The sequence below is a fragment of the Acomys minous genome (genome assembly GCF_964271855.1).
Source record: "Acomys minous genome assembly, chromosome: 14".
In the NCBI taxonomy this organism is placed as follows: Eukaryota; Metazoa; Chordata; class Mammalia; order Rodentia; family Muridae; genus Acomys; species Acomys minous.
The window spans coordinates 31002130-31020338 of record NC_140496.1 but is presented as its reverse complement, the minus strand read 5'-3'; positions in this window follow the sequence as shown (position 1 = coordinate 31020338).

The window sequence follows — 18209 nt, the reverse complement described above, 5'->3', positions numbered from 1 at the left end:
TACAATACAAATCGCCTCCGCAGCTTTGCTTTAGGAAGTGCACTGTGTGCATCCTTTGGGGACTACACAACTGATTGGAGCCCCACCACATGAAGGCCCAGACAGTAGGGTTGGACCCTATGGCCCTATGGTCCCTGGTGAGGTAGGGACCTGTCCTCTGGAATCCCCACCAGAGCCATGTAACACAAGTGTCTAGGGGATCCACCCTCAATGTCAGAAAACACAGTCCAAGTCCCAGAAACAACTTAAAAATGACCAGGCCCTTCATTGAGCAAATGAGCAACACCTAGACGGCAGTGGGTGGAAAATGGAACAGTTGGCAACCACAGAGACACAAGTGTCATCACTGGTACCAGCGCTGAGTCAAGCAGGGACCCAGCCTAATTCCCCAGTGAGTGGAAGTATTGCGTCATTCTGCAACCGCCTCTACTTCATGACTGTCTAATCCTGATTCTGACGTCATCGGCTCCAGTCTGGTCATCCCTCGGAACACAGGGATCCCCCCCAGGGTCACCCACAGCTTTAGTTGTCAGGCTTCTTTCAGCCTTCGCAGTTGACAGCAGTTTCTCCGTGTCTGTTTGAAGGCTGTCGGCCAGCGGTGGAATACTCACTGTGAGGTATCTGGCCTCTCACATGATTCGGCTCAGGAATCCTGGGCAGAAACAACACAGAAATAAAGGTTGGGCTCGTCCCTTTCCACCCCTACCAGGGCCACTCAATGTCTATCATCCCATTGCTAGAGCTGGTGACCTCAGTCAGTTGATTCTCAGGGCAGCTCTGTGACGAAACACCATGACCAAAAGCAAGTTGAAGAAGAAAGGGTTTGTTTGTTTGTTTGTTTTGGCTACCCTTTCTGTAGTAGTAGGCCATCACTGAAGGAAGTCAGGACAGGAACTGAGGCAGAGGCTGATGCAGAGGCCATGATCGGCTGCTGCTTACTGGCTTGTTCCACTTGGTTTGCTCATCCTGCTTTCTTATAAGATCCAGGACCGCCAACCCTGGGGGTAGCATCACCCACAATGGACCACTAATTAAGAAAATGCCCAGCAGGCTTGATCTTATAGAGGTATTTTCTCAACTGAAACTCTCTTTTCTCCAATGACTGTAGCTTGTGTCAAGGTGACATAAAACTAGCTGAGCATGGGAGCACATACCTGTCACTCCAGCACTTGCAAGGAGCTTGAGAAGTTCACAGTCATCTTTGGCTGGACAGTGAGTTTGAGGCTAGCCTGGGCAACACGAGGCCCTATCTCAAACAAAGCAAAACAAACAAAGCCTGAGGAAAACTGACTTGCTCCTAGCAGCCATCAGAGGCCCATAAGGAGGGTGAGACTTCCTGACCTCCTCCTCCTCACGCTGTGCTGAGGTTTTGTCTGACTTAATCTGTGCAGGCCTTGCCTGTGCAGTCACAGCTGCTGTCAGGTCACATGTGTTACTGCCCTGCTGTGTCCAGAAGACCCCGTTTCACTGCCTCTGTCCCTCACATTCTTTCTGCTCTCTTCTCCAGGCCCCTGAAAGACCGGCTACTAATGCTCTGGTGGACGGCCCCACACCCCCGGGCGCACAATACTATAAACTAAATGGTTTCTACAACTTCTTGTTTTCTGACTTAGAGAACACATGAGTTTGAGAGGAAATGTGGTAGGGATAGCGGAGGGATTGGAAGGGAGGAAACGGGGGATGGATTTGATCAAAATACACTCTCTGCACGTAGGACATTCTTAATAGAAAATAAACTAAACATTGAAAGAAAGAAATGTGAATTTCTAATTCGGCCCCCACATTTTTTCTTAACGAGAAAAACAAGGAAGAATCATGGGTGTGGTTAACAGTTTTTAAAAATATAAAGAAGTAAATAATTTGTATTAACAAAGACTCGTCCCCATCTTCAGTGAATAAAAGTTCAGTGGTCTACAAATATTTACAGCAGCATCCTTCTTACTAGGCCCACAGGTGAAGGCAGCCCGAGTATTCACTGACTGACAAGTGGCTAGGGACAATTCTGTATACCTGTCTGATGAAACATTTGGTAATAAAGATAGTGAATTACTGATATATTCCGCACCGTGAATGAACGATGAAAACATTATGCCAAGTGAAAGAAACCAGTCACAAAAAAAATCTCACATATTGTATCATTTTATTTATAGAACTCTCTAGAATAGGCAAATCCATAGAGACGGCATGTGGATCCCTGGTTGCTAAGGGGTGGGAGGCAGTGACAGTGACTGCTAATGAGTAGAGGGCTTCTTCTTCTCTGTAGGGTGACAGGAATGCACAGCTGTGTGCATATGTGCGGAGCCACTGAGCTATGCACTTTAAATGGCTAGATGGTATAATGAAGCACATCTCAGGAAAATAGTTCATTTTTTAAAATAATTCAAGCAAGGGAGGGAGGGAGGGAGGGAGGGAGGGAGGGAGAGGGGAAGGAGGGAGAAAAGTGAAAGCAGGCAGGAAGCCTGGGCTGTGCTGTGACTAAATGAAATTACCCATGACTCTAGGGACTGGCCTCACCCTTCCTGGAGTGTGGATAGAGAGAAGGAAGGTGAGAGACGAGAAAGGACCGCAGAAACGTTTTCTGTTTCTTCTTAGGGAGACATTAAGCCAGTTCCAATGTGGATTCGCCTGTTAGAGAAGAGAGAGTGTGGTGCTGGAGAGGTGCTCAGGTGCTATGATCACCTGCGGCTCTTCCAGGGGACTAGCAGATCCCAGCACCCACACTGGGCAGCTCACTGTGGCCTGTAACTCCCGCTCCAGGGGATCTGATGGCTTCTTCTGGCCTCCAGGATTACCTGCACTCACATGGCATACACACATTCAAATATATATAATATATATGTATATATTATATGTGTGTATCTAAATATATATTATATATCTAAATCTCTCTCTCTCTCTCTCTCTCTCTCTCTATATATATATATATATATATATATATATATATATATATATATATAAAACCAATGAAGAACATTTGAAAATTCCCCAAGTTGGAAAAAACAAAAGAAACATTGCACTTTTTTTTTTTTTTTTTTTTTAGTGCATGCTGCAGCATTGTCTATCAGAGTGCTCTGCGTGGTTTCAGTGTTTGACTTGACCTTGACTCTTTTCTGGAGCCCAGAATCTATAAAGCTACATGCTAACCAACAGCATTTCAGTAGCGAGACAAATAATTTTATCTGCTAAAAAGGATAACCCCAGCAGGCACAATGACATACATCTGTAATGGGGACACCGAGGTGGTGGGATTGAGAGTTTGAGGCTAGCCTGGGCTACACTGTGATGCTTTGTCACAGACACACACCACACACACACAGACACACACACACACACACACACACACACACACACACACACACACACACACACACAAAACAGCCCCAAAGGTTTTATTGTCCTGTAGGTCAGTATTCACTTTTGTTCCTAACCTAGCAGACTGATTTTGGCTTGCCTCTTTCCAGTGGGCCATACAGTTCTTTCCGCTAAAGGAGTTAGATGGTCCCTTGCAATCCACCTGCCTCTGCCTCCTGAGTGCTGGGTTTAAAGGTGTGTGCCACCACGCCCAGCGTGAAAATAAATCTTTTTTTAAAAAACCAAAACTGATACTGAGGGGGCTGAAGAGATGGCTCAGTGGTTAAATGTAATGGCTGCTCTTCCAGAAGACCCAGGTTCAATTCCCAGCACCCACAAGGCAGCTCACACCTACCTGTAATTCCACGTATACTTACACCTCATACAAACAGGTAAGCAAAACAGCAATGTACATAAAATTAAAAAAAAAAATATATATATATATATAAAATCCCTGATACTGAAAAGTGATGCCTATGAATAGAAGATGTCTAAACATGTACCAGAAGGATCTTCCTTTGCTTTGCACTGACAGGCATTGCAAAGGTTTCTGGGTACTTAAAGCCAGGGGAGATATTACATTACTTTTTACAAACATATATTTTATTAATGTATTCATATTACATCTCAATGGTTATCCCATCCCTTGTATCCTCCCATTCTTCCCTCCCTCCCATTTTCCCCTTACTCCCCTCCCCTATGACTGTGACGGAGGGGGATTTCCTCCCCCTGTATATGCTCATAGGGTATCAAGTCTCTTCTTGGGATATTACATTACTTTATGTAAAAGGGACGTTTGAGCAGAATGACAGAGAAAGGTGTCTTTCTCTGGCTTCCACATGCATGCACATGAGCACACATACCATATGTTCTCATGTACCACACACAGCAACAACAAAGAGAGAGATCATGATTAAATTTTTATAAACATACATATAAGATGCCTTTTCCTATTGGCTCTCATCTAACGCTTTCGATACCAGATTTGTGGGGCTTCTCCTCCACCTCCCCCCAACCCCCCTACCTCCCACAGACCAAGTAATGCTCCAAGTTTTATAAAAAGCCACTAGCTGGGCATCTTCTAATTTTGCTCCATTGTAGCAAATGGAGCTCTGCCTGGACACAGAGTCAGATCCTACAAGTTGAGGGTCCAGCCCCCACTGGGGGTACCAGTCTCAAGTGCAGACTGTGATCTGTGCTTCCATCCAACTGGGATCCTTAACTGAGCTTCCTTCAACCCTCCTGGGTGTCAGTCACCTTGTTGAGCTCAGAGACCGTTTCTGAGAGAAGATGTAACAAAGATTACAGACTACAGCGAGTGGCCTGCAGAGACGAAGGAAGAGGGGGGAATGAGTCCCACGCCCCCCAATGGGTGTCCCTCTCCCCAAGTTTCCATGAGCTCACCTGTCTTAAAGCAATCAGAACTCAGTCCTTGGTGTGTCTGTGGAAATTTCCAGGGTGGGTATGACTAAGCCACCGGCCATCGGTGTATCACCTTAGTGGCCAGCTTCTCCCCCTCTCCCCTCCTCCTCCTTATGACTCTAGGGATTCCAAGGCCTTCAGAAGCTAGAAGCAGGAGTAGAAACCAAATACGCATCCTATGGCTTGAATGTCCTCGCCACAAAAATCAATCAAAATTTAATCCTCCAAACGTCAGCCATGCCAAAGGCAAGGAATCCTGCTTCATGAACACGATGTCGCAAAGAAGAAAGGCGGAACCTGGAGCGGCCACTGTATGATTAGAATTATGGAAAAACAAGGGTGAGAGAAACAATGAACCCCGCCCCACCCCTGCCCCACCCACCCACCTGCCCAGTACCCTGCCCCTGGGGGAAGGGATAAGGAATGACAAAGGTGATTTTATTGTTGGTATTGTTCTCTTCTTTCTTTGGAATATAATTCCTGTCCCTAACTTTGGAACATTACGCAGCTATAATAATGAGTGAGGAGGATCTGCATATTGGCCATTGGCAATGTCTATAATATAATAAGTGAAAAAAGTAAATTGCCAAACCATATGCACAGTATGGGCCATTTCTACAGATGTAAAATTACACAAAGGGATACGATCACTTGCTTATGTGCACACTGAGGCAATGCCATAGCAATTATATTAGAGGAAAAATTGGAAAATGGGACATTTTCAGTGAAAATAATAGACTGAGAAAAATCCTGTCTCATCTCAAAGGCCAATCAAAAACTCATAGTAAGCAACCCTCAGAGGTTAAACACATAAAGAGCAGTCAGAGGGAGCAGAGAGGGGACACAGCAGGCGAGAGATGCTATTAAAGTGTTTAGAAGGTGGAAGGCAGCTGAGCCGATGGGTTGAAACTGTCTCAGAGGTGCCAACAAACAGCCTCCTCTGCTAGTCTATGCCAGGCATGTGCAAGCCACCACTCACGGCCTATGTGCCTTCCAGGTCAGCAACAAATGTAGCCAAATATGTTTGTAGCAGATGACATCATATCACCGTGCCCAAGGCTTGACCGTGCCACTGCATAGTCATATGTGAAGAATGTGAAGTGGCTAACGTCCCTGCAGGGGGATAACTGCCATGGGTGGGAAATTAATGTCATTTGGCTTTTCTGCCACTGTGCTGATGTCTGCTGAGAAATGATCACCATCAATGGACCAAGTTGGTAATATGCTACCTGGTAAGTTGTGCCTTAAAATGTGGATTTGTTGTGTACTCTTGGCTAGCGTACACTTACATGGGGGAACCTTCCCAAGAAGCAGGAAAGTCCATGAGTGACAGTCCCCAAATGCTAGGAATTGGGTCCACATGATGCATCAGAGCCGCAGTGGGGCTGCTCCAGTATCTCCTATTTCATGTGCTACCCCATCACATTACTGAGACCTTCCTGCTACTGAGAGATGGAGTCTGCACTCCCATTTGTTTTTCAGTGGAGGGGCATTCAATTCAAGACCCACTTGTGACAACAGAATTCAGTACAAGTTCTGCTGGGCTGGAGTCCTTGTGCTGGAGGCTTAAACTTCCATGTCAGCAGTTTGATATCCCCGAGACTACCAAACTTCAAAGTAGCCTATGTGGGAAAACACAGGCAGAAGCCCATGACTACACACACACACACACACACACACACACACACACACACACACACACACACGGGGGGTGGGGGGGGTCTGGCTAGCTCTCTGTCATCCAGCTGGCTGGAACTGCACGGGAGATCCCAAGCCAGAACCCTAGCCGAGTCCTCCCCACAGCTCTCCACCCACAGAAACAGACTGTAAAGTAAATGCCCTTCTTCTTCTTCTTCTTCTTCTTCTTCTTCTTCTTCTTCTTCTTCTTCTTCTTCTTCTTCTTCTTCTTCTTCCTCTTCCTCTTCCTCCTCTTCCTCCTCTTCTTCCTCTTTTTCTCCTCCTCTTCCTTTTCTTCTTTTTCTTCTTCTTCTTCTTCTTCTTCTTCTTCTTCTTCTTCTTCTTCTTCTTCTTCCTCTTCTCCTCCTCCTCCTTCTTTTTGGTTTTTCAAGACAGGTTCTCTCTGTGTAGCCTTGGCTGTCCTGAACTTGCTTTGTAGACCAGGCTGGCCTAGAACTCACAGCGATGCTCCTGCCTCTGCCTCCCGAGTGCTGGGATTAAAGGCAAGTGCCACCTGCTGTTCTTCTTATTTTGGGGTGATAACCTCTCACATCAGTTATCCCTGGAATAGCCTCCCCGAGGCCCTTTCAAATGTGGCATAGCCAACAATGACTCCTTTGGATCCTGGTACAGGTTTGTTCTATAAACCAGGGAAACTTCCCACCTAAAGACACAGGGCACACGCCCGTAATCTCAGCACTCTGGAGGCAGAGGCAGGAAGATTGATGTGAATTCGAGGTCGGCCTGGTCTGCAAAGCTAGTCCAAGTCAGCCAAGGCTACACAGAGAAACCCTGTCTCAAAAAGCAAACAAAACAAAACAAAACAAAACAAAACAAAAACTAATGCACTCACTGACTGAACTCGGCTTGGGAGTAGCGATTCTTATACTCAGCCAAATATCAGAAGCCCCGGGAAACATCGAAGGTCCCGGTGAGGTCCACTCTCACATAGCCTGGTGTGAGAGATTGAGCATAACCTGGCCTTTGTCATTAAAGGTCCCTGGGTGATTTAGTATGCAGGTAAAGTTGAGACTGTATCTTGGCAGGAAACATATTTCACTGATTACCATAAAAAACGGAATAAGATCTAATGAAAAGTTGTCATACAACTCAATGGCAGGAATGGAGAGAGGGAGCACGTGGCCAGGCATGGCAATCAGGCATGTATAGGGTCAAGAGGTCAAGGCATCACAGGAAAGCATCTTATACAGAAATTTAAAAAAAAAAAAAAAAGTAGATGCCAGGAGAGACAGATGCAAGGGTGGCCTTTCCTTAGAGAATCAGAACTCACAGATGGAGGCTGTGTAGGCAGGAAATGAGGACATTACTGATTTTGTCTAGAAATAGTATTTGACTTAATAATACCACAAGTATGCATGAATTTGACAACAACAAAAGAAAGAAAGAAAGAAAAAGAAAAGGAAGGGAAAGGATCTTGATAAAGAACAGAAGGAACAGCTGGGAGGCTAGAGAGGTGACTCAGCAGTCAAGTTTACGGGCTGTTTTCCCAGAGGACCTGGGTTTGATTCCCAGCACCTACATACAGGCTCACAATCATCAGGTAATCCGGTCCTAGGGGCTCTGGGGCTCTCTTCTGGCCTCCTTGAGCACCTCCTGCGAGTGTGGTGCACAGACATTCATGCAGACAAAATACTCAGAGAAAACAAATGAAATGTAAAAAAAAGGAAAAAAAAACCTGAAAATGACCTAGCTGTCCGTGAAAAGGAAATAATAAGTTGTGTTGTATTCATCTTCGAGAACGCAGCACTTTTAGACGGAGGGCCCTGACTTGTGTGATGTGTGCGTATTAGGATGACAGTGACTAGAGGCTACTAGTTATGATGCGTCAGTACGTATGGGAACCCCAGAGGTAAAAAGTGAAGCTGTGTGTTTCATAGGCAGATAAAAACAGGGAGGCAGGGAAGAGATCCCTGGCTGTGCTGAGAGGGAAGACTGGACGCAGATTGCAATGACAGTAACAGAGGATTTTATTTTGTTTTTGTTTTTGTTTTTCAATTTTACAAAGAAGATAAGTTTCCAATTTTGTTGTTGTTTTGTGTGTGTGTGTGTGTGTGTGTGTGTGCATGCCTTGTGTCTGTGTGTCTGTTTCTGTGTCTCTGTGTCTCTGTGTGTGTCTGTGTCTGCATGTGCCTGTGTGTGTGTGTGTGTGTGTCTGTGTCTGCATGTGCCTGTGTGTGTGTTTGTGTGTGTGTGTCTGTGTCTGCATGTGCCTGTGTGTCTGTGTGTGTCTGCATGTGCCTCTGTGTGTGTGTGTGTGTGTGTGTGTGTGTGTGTGTGTGTGTCTGTGTGTGTGTTTGTGCTGGCCATCAAGCCCAGGGCCTTGTGCATGCTAGGCAGGTACTCTACCACTGAGAAACATTCCTAACTCCTCTATTTCTTGGAAAATTCAAAATTAATTGAGCCAGGCAAGATGGCACACACCTTTAATCCCAGTGCTTGGGAGGTAGAGGCAGGCAGGGATCACTGTGAGTTCGAGGCCAGCCTGGTCTACAAAGTGAGTCCAGATCAGCCAAAGCTACACAGAGAACCCACCCACCCCCCCCCCAAAAAAAGAAATCTAGACTATTCTACACCAAGCCGTTAGTATCTTTGAGTTGTGGACTAAGGTAGAGAGGAAGGGGGAGGTTTCTGTTTTCACTCCAGACATCCCATAATGATCGTTTTTCTTTACAGAGACCTCAGGGGAGACTTTTGAGCAGGAAGGGATCTGGGAGTTCAGGCAGTTCTGGCCTGGCTTCTGCCTTGCTTCTGCCTTGGGAGGAGGGCGAAGGGCGAGAGTTCTGGCTTGGCAGGGGCAAGGGCAGGCCCCATCCATCTCCAGGGGATCTGGTAAAACCAGCTGCAAGTTGAGTTCTGGAAAGGGCATGTTGACAGGGTGACTCACTGTTGAAGAGGGTGGAGATGGCTCTCCCCTTCCCTCCCCTCCCCTCTTAGCCACTATGCGCTGTAGCTTCCAGAGTGTTCCTTCCTACAACCCTAAAGAAGAGATCCTTCCCAAACCCAGAGAAGCAAGGGGCTGGTTTGACTTAGGCTATGCATGAGGGTGTTTTTTGTTTGGGTTTTTGTTGTTGTTGTTGTTGTTGTTGTTGTTTTGTTTTGAGCCAGCATGGGCAAGTGGATCCAGGCTCATTGATGTACTACATATGAGAGGAACCAGGGAAACGTCATGAGATCCAGGACCCTTGGAGGTACCTATGTGCATGGAAGTTGGGAGGAATCCACGGCTTTAATCGCCATTGGAGCTTCCTTGATTAGCTTCATATTTCAAGAACTCCTACCACTAGGCATTTTGTACGTGACCCTCAGGGACCATCTGGGATGCTTACAGAAATTCATATTAATATCCCCAAAGTTTTAGACTATTTATTATTTATTTTTTGTTTTTGTTTTTTTAGATAGAATCATACTCTAACCTGAGATGGCTTGGAACAAACTATATAGTCCACATTCATTTCAAGTCTATGGTAAATTCTCCTGCCTCGGCCTGCCAAGTGCTACCGACTACAGGCATGAACCACTGCACCTGGTTTTTATCTGACAGACAAGATAGTGGCTGTATAAAGCGGGGGTTTCAGCACCAGGTGTATACAATGAGGACATGACCGCTCCAAGAGACGGTTACGAGGAAGGTTTTTATTGGAGAGCTAGAGGCACCCGGAAGAGTCCAGAGCAGGGAGAGAAAGAAGCAGACTAAACATGGCCAACAGAATGGATCAGGCCCTAAGGAAGGAGGGGAGGACAAGAGAGAGGGGGGGCCAAGAGGTGGGGAGGACAAGGGAGACCCAACAGAGTGCATGGCCAGAAGGGCAGGGTTATATAGGAACAAGAAGCTGGGGGAAGGAAGCCCATGAGCTGAAGAAGTTTAGGGTAGGTGGCGGTGTGAGAAGAGCTGAGAAGACCAGGATGCCAGCATAGGCTCTACCTGGTACTTGACACCCTGCTGAGAGAGAGGCTGGAGGCCAGCATGGGCTTTGGTCTGCTTGTGAGCACCACAGTTAGTCACTTGTCCTGGATTTTTTTTTCCCCCGACCTGACAGTGGCTGAGCCCAGTGTCTCACCAACCCAGTTCTGTCTCTGTCCCTGTCTCTCTCTTCTCCCCTCTGTTTCTCTCTCCTGTTTCCCTTTGTCTCTCTCTGTGTGTCTTTGTCTCCGTCTCTCTCATTTTTGAGATAGAGTCTCACCATGTAGTCCAGGCTGGCTTCCAACTCAAGATCCCCCTGCCTCAGCCCCGTTAGTGCTATGATTACCTTGCCCTGCAAACTCTGCCTTTTTGTCAGCCTCAAGAAGACTTAGAGAGGCTCCATTACCTGATGCTTCATCACCACCCCCCTTTCTGCCATCCAATATGAACTTTACACCAGTGCCAGGCTGGCAAAAGCTGAGGGACTGGTAGCCCATGCTGGGTTCTCAGTGGGTCATTCGTCTTCAATCTACCAAGCACTGATGCAGTACCAAATCTATGGATGTACTGCCATCTGTGTGCGTGTACCACTGCTCTGCATGGAATGCCTACTACACCCAGACCTCGGTTCAGTCTTCAGATGGGCCTCCACTAAAGGCGAGCTATGCTCATCTGTGGTTAGGCTGGCCATCCAAGTGGCTTTGGAGCAGCCCTGGTTTTACACTTCATACTTTATTTATCTGCTTCTTTGTTTATCTTTGTAGTTCTGGGCCGTGCAGCTTCATTCTTAGCTAACTTCTTTAAAACAGGCTCCTACTGTGTAACCTAGGCTGGCCTTGAATTAATGATCCTCCTGTTCCTGCCTTTCAAGTGCTGGCCTGGGCTACCATGCTTGGATAATCAATCAATCAATCAATCAATTTATAATCTAGGGCTAGAGAGAGAGATGGCTCAGCACTTAAAAGTGCTTGCTACTCTTGTAGATGACCTATGTTTGTTCCCCAGCCACCGTTGCTGGAGGCTCAGGACCACCTGAAACTCCAGTACTAGGGAGTTTCCAATGCCCTCCTCAGCAGGTACATGTACATGTGTGCTTGTGCAAACGTACTACATACACAATTAAAATAAATAAATCTGGGCTGGAGAGATGGCTCAGAGGTTAAGAGTACTAACTGCTCTTCCAGAGGACCCTGGTTCAATTCCCAGCACCCACATGGCAGCCTATAGCTGTCTGTACCTCTCGTTGGTTCCAGGGGACCTGACACCCTCACACAGATACACACACAGGCAAGACAATGCACATAAAAAAATAAATTATAGGGGGCTGGAGAGATGGCTCAGTGGTTAAGAGCACAGGCTGCTCTTCCAAAGGTCCTGAGTTCAATTCCCAGCAACCACATGGTGGTTCACAACCATCTGTAATATGATATGATGCCCTCTTCCAGCCTACAGGTGTATATGCAGCCAGAGCACTGTATACATAATAATAAATAAATAAATCTTAAAAAAAACAAAAATAAATTATAAAAAAACAAAAAATAAAATAAATAAATCTTAAATTGGGATTTCAGTGCCTATTGGAACTCCCTTCCTTTATAACCAGGGAGGGATGTTGTTGAACCCTGATCCTCCTGCCTCTAGCTCTGGCCAGCCGGGATCCCAGTCTATGCCTCTATCCCCAACGAGCCAGGTGTTTCTTGGCTCCCTCTGTCTCTTCCACTCAGTGCCTGCTCTTTCAGCATCTGATCCGTGCTGCTCCCCGAGGAACAAGGAAATGACAGAGGACAAGGAATAGCTCCCAATGTCCTGTGGGCCAGGATGGAGCAGGGGTCATTCTTGATCTTCATCGGATGCTGTTAGTTTTAATTATCACTGAGTTCCATAGACAGGGACTGATGGAGGATGAGGTTCTTTTGTAGCCAACTGGAAACAAAATAGAACCACAGCAAAAAGGGAGGGGCACTTGGGGGGGCACCCCAACATCTTGAGAGGGTTCAATACACAATGAATGGAGAACTCTGGATGTCAGCAACTCATTATTATTATTATTATTATTATTATTATTATTATTATTATTATTATTATTATTTTGCTGTTTCACTCTGCAAAGCCCTGTTTGGCCTTGAACTTGCTGTCCTCAGACCTCCATCCCTACACTGCAGGGATTGTAGTACACACCAACAGCCCCCCACTCAGCACCCTGGGGTCCCCCACCTACCCCACCCACCCCCCGCCCTGTCTGACAGCCATAAGTTTGTCTTCATTGGGAGAAGGTAAGCAGTATTCTGTCCTCTTAGGTCTCACAGCTAGTGGGCGACAAGAAACAGCTAGGGCATTTACAAAAGCCCATGAACACATTCATCCTTGTTAGTTGCTCTGTCCTTCCAGTTTCTTCCTTTATTATATAAATTCCGCACAAAAGGAACCAGAACTTTTTGGAATAACAGCTGAGCCCAGACTTGAGTAAGGGAAACACAGACAGATGAACATCTGGTCTGCCAGAGAACAAACAGGGACACAAAAGGACACAGGCACCAATGCACAGGGCCAAATTTGGGGTGATTCAAATGTCAACCAATTTAACACTAGCAAGGAAAGTAAGAATCTACCAGTTGAGGCTGGAGAGATGGCTCAGAGGTCCAAGAGCCCTCGCTACTCTTCCAAGGGACCCAGATTGGATACCCAGCACCCAAATGACAGTTGAAAACCCTCTGTAACTCCAGGTCCAGAGGGTCTGACACCCTCCCCTGGCCTCTGGGGGCCCTAAGCATGCACATATAGGCAAGACAACCATATATATGAATTACAAAATAAAGAAAAATGTAAAAAAAGAACTTATCAGTGCATCCGGACAGAAGTAAATAAAGTAGAATTTAGACAAGGAAACGTAAAGGAAATGAGGAGATTACTGGGCGTGGGTGGCACATGGCATTAATCCCAGTACTCGGGTGGCAGAGGCTTCCGTGGATCTCTGTGAGTTTGAGGCCAGCCTGATCTACAAAGCCAGTCCAGGGACCTCTGGGGCTCTGTCACACAGAGAAACCCTGTCTCGGAAAACCAAAAAAAGAAAACAACCACCATTTGGCAGCTGTTACAGTAACATGAACTTGGGCACGAATTATAAGAAGCTCTAACACGGGTGGGTGGAGGATGGTGAGAACAAGATATTTAAATAGACTCACAGTATCTTCCAACGACATACTCGTTAACCACAGGGACAAACAGCAGCTGCAGCAGAGAAGCCTGGCACATGTCATCTTAACCAAGGGGCTGACCCATGTTCAGATGCTCACTTCTTGCCCTCAGGGTGACACTCCATTTCTCTGCTATTGCTGTCCAACATGAGAACTCGAGTTGAATCACAAGTAAACACCCAAACCAAGCCCAAACCAAGGAGTACTGTGCACAAATAACTGCTGTTTACTCTTTAAGAATCTCATCTGGGTGATGGTGGTACACACCTTGAAACCCAGGACTCAAAAGGCAGAGGCAGGCGGATAGCTGTGAGTTCAGTGTCAGCCTGGTCTACAGAGCAAATTCCAGGAGAGCCAAGGCTACACAGAGAAACCCGTCTCAAAAACAAAACAGCAACAGCAAAGAATATCAAGGCTGGGGCTGCCTCCAGCCCTTGAAGAGGGAGAGATGGGTGGATCTTTGTGTTTGAAGACAGCCTGTTATACACAGTGAGTTCCGGGACTATATATTGAAACTTGAGACTACATTTAGACAGACAGACAGACAGATACACACACACACACACACACACACACACACGAAAGGAATCAAAATGTCAAGGTTGAGGCTGGAAAGTTGGTTCTGAGGTTAAGAACATTTACCGTATTTGCAGAGAACCTGGGGTTTGGTTCCCAGCACGCACATGACAGCTCACAAACATCTATAACTGCATTTCCGGGGGACCTACTGCCCTCTTCTGGCCTGCAGGGGCATCAGGCACGCACACAGAGCTCATACATGCAAAGAACACACACACGTAAAGTAAATAAACCTTTCAAGCAATGAATGTTAAGGTCATGGAAAACAAAGATTAGGATATAGTTTGAGAACAAAGAAACCCAAAAGCGTTGACGAGGCATTTATTTACCTTACTGTGCAGGACACTAGCAGAACAACAGACAGAATTTACACAAGGAACACAAATTAGACAACAATCCATTCTCCTGGTCGTTATAATTGATTACATTTTACTACTTATTTACTTGGGAGGTGCTGGAAGTCAAACCTCAGCAAGGTCCTCAGCAAGAGCAGCGTGTGCTCTTAACCACGGAGGCTCGTGGCTGGGCACACAGTAGGTGCTCAATGAGCATTTGCTGAAGATATTGCACGTCATTAGATGAGAGCCACCTCACACGGCTGGTCTTGTTTGCAAAGGCCCCAAACATTGACCTCTTGGGTAGATCAGACCCTGTGGTTCAAAACAGACTCCTGCAGAAAGGCAGGCAGGAGGCCGCGTTCACATGGAAGTGCCGGAGGCCAGGTCAAAGGAAGGGGTCTCAGAGAAGCGGAGGCGGTTGGAAGACAGGGTGGCCTCTGAACATGGCGTCACTGCTGGAGGCAGCTGTCTGGATTAACAAGGATGCATTCTTCCTGCTTCCCAGGGCACAAGTGCCTGACTCCCGCAACCTCAGCCTTGCTGGTACTTGGAACTAGATAAGACTTGGTTGTGAGGCTCCTCTTGTTTCGTATTCTGCGGTAACATGTGTTGGATAGTCCCCACCTCCCTCCCCTGCTGCCATCGCCACCCCCAACCCCCTGCCAATTCAGGCCAGCTTAAAAGTTCCAATGTGACCCTTAGTTAGGATAAGGATGCTCACAGGTGTAATTAGAGCAGTGTCTGGGGATTAAATAATTATATTTAAATTATATATTAGTATACATAGTATAGATATATTACTATATGATATATAATATATCACATGTATTAATAGATTTGCATTAGATATATGTATGTTTAGAGTTGGCTCTTAATGTAATGTTCTGTAATATTCGTTTTGGTCAAAAAATGAAATGAAGGGCTGGTGGGATGACTTGGTGGGTCACGGGTCTTGCTGCCAAGCCTGAAGACTCAAGTTCGATCCTCAGTGCTGCATGGTGGAAGGAGATAACCAACTCCAGGAAGTTGTCCTCCGACCTCCGAGTGTGTCCTGTGGCACATGCATCCACGCACGCACTTAACCAGCTAGCTAAAGCAAAAATAAAAAGCAAAATTAAAAAAATAATAAACCTGATATGAGACTTACCAAAAAATAAAATGTAGAAGACACAAAGATACAGGGAAAGCGGCCCTGTAAAAAGGAGATGCGTTGTGTGGTGTGATGAAGCCACAAGCCAAAGACACCAAAGAAAGCAAAGCACCACCAGAAGCTAAGAAAACTGGGAAGACTTCGTCTCTATAGGCTTCCGAGGGAGGATAGCACCACTGACACCTTAATTTATGACTTTTAACCTTCATAACTGTGAGACAATCAATCTCAGTTGCTTAAAGGATCATTTGTCACCAGGGTTCTAGAAAGCTAGCTTGAACAGAAATTCTAGCACTGCCACCATATTATGTCCATGGCATCCTCAGTTACTATAAACAAAAATAGCTCGGATAGTTCCAGAAGTCACCTGGTGGTGGGGATGGGGGGGATGGGGGTGCGGTGGGGAATGGGGCGGGGTTAGGGGTCCCAACCACCCAACCACTGAGGACCACTGTGGCAACAGGGCAGAGAGAGAAAGGCTATAGAAAGGGGTGAGATGAACTTAGATTTAAATTTCAGCCCCGCCCAGGATGGCTACGTGATGTCGGGCAAGTTGCTTAACTTCTCTGATCCTCGGTGTCCTCATGAGTGAAACAGGGTGCACAGAGGAGCCTATATCTCACAGAGTCATCAGCGCTGATGCAACAGGATGATGCACAGATTGTGCCTTGCCCAGCATCGAACATACAGCCGGTGCTCAATAAACAGTACCTGAAACAATGATTGGTTAAGTGCATTTATTAAGCAATAGTAATATTACCTAATGGGAAACAGATATACAGAGAGCTAACAATGGTGATTTCCACTATTATTATTTAAATTCTCTGAGCTGAATCACTCAACGGAGCAATGATCTGTTGTGAGCAGCCTCCACACCCACCACCCCAACAGCCGCTCCTCCAAGCGGAGGCGATGCTGGAGTGTCCATCTTGGTTTCACGTTTTCTACATACTTTTCCTTTCCCCAACCCACGGCTCATAGTACTCTTGTAAGATGCATAGAGTAGTTGCTGAAAATGCAACCCCATTTGCTGACCCCATTTGATAAGTGTGGAAACCAAGAGTCAAAAACCACTGGGAGGTTTACCCAAGTTGAGGCAAGCAGCCAAGTGATGCCTGGAAACCTGGATGATTGAAACAATCTGCTGCTGGGGCTGGGGAGATGGCCCAGAGGATAAAAGTGCTTGTACAAGCATGAGGACCCGAATTCAGACCCCGACCAGTCACATAAAAGAGCTAGGCATGCTGGGTAACACAAGGGCATGCTGGTCACCTCAAGTGTTGGGGACTGATGTGGAGACAGGAGAGAGAATGGCTGAGGCTCACTCACTAGGCAGCCTAGCCAAAAATCAGCAAGCTCTGGGTGCAGAGAGTGTGGTAGGTGGTACATGCTATATAATCCCAGTACTGAGGAAGGGGAACAGGAGAGTCATGGGTTCAACGTATCCTGGGCTATATAGGGAATTCAAGGCTAGCCTGGGCTACATAAGACCCTACCTCCAACAAACAAACAAACAACAGGAATGATTGGAGGTTGCTTTGAAGGACAAGGGGGTGGAACTCGGCCCATGTGTTGCTGCAGTGATGCGCTGTGTTTGCAAGCCGCTTTGCATTCCAGGTCCTTCTTTCAACATTAATGAACTTGTTTGGTTGGTTGTCCAGGACAGGGAAGACAACAGGAAGGAGGCGACAGACTTGAAAGGAAACTGAATCTGAAAAGGGCCAAGGAGGGGGGGGGAGGTGAGCCATGTGGTCTTCGGAGGGAAGAGTGGATCTTACGTTGAGCCAGACAGGAAGTTATTCTGCTCTGTACCAGGAGACACGATCCAATTTATGTTTAACCCTTGCCTTGGCTGAGTGTGAATATACTGCCTGATACGAGAGAAGAAAAAAGAAAGCGTTTCCTTCCTTCCTCCTTCCCTCCCTCCCTCTCTCTATCCCTCCCTCCCTTTCGCCCTCTCTCCTCTCCTTCCTCCTTCCCTCCTTTCCTGCTTCCCTCTCTCCTTCCCTCCCTCCCTTAGTCTTTTCTTTCCTCCCTTCTCACCTTCCTCCTCTCCCTTTTCCTGGCCCTTCCCTCTCTTCCTCTCTTACAGTTTTACCGACACCATTACAACGTGCACAGTGAGATGGTAACGGCAGTCATTTAGGTGAAAGATAAATGGTGGTTTAGACCTTGGTGGCTGCGGCGATAAGAAGTTACGCTCTACACTTATTTTGAAGAAGGGGTCAATGAGCTCTGGTGAAAGATCAGCTGTGGAATTGAGGCAGGGGCCCACGAGGGCCGGTCTAGGATGATGCCCAGGTTTGCTGAACTGAGCTCATGGAAAGATGACGTCCTTGTCTACTGAAATGAGGAATAATGTGTGTGTGTGTGTGAGAGAGAGAGAGAGAGAGAGAGAGAGAGAGAGAGAGAGAGACAGAGACAGAGACAGAGACAGAGAGAGAGAGAGAGAGAGAGAGAGCGAGAGAGGTTTTCCGAGGGGTTGTATCATTCTTCCTTGGGACCAGCAGCGGGAATCTTCATCTACTATTTGATCTGGTCAGGCTTTTAAAGTTATGTACACTTAAGTTCTGTTT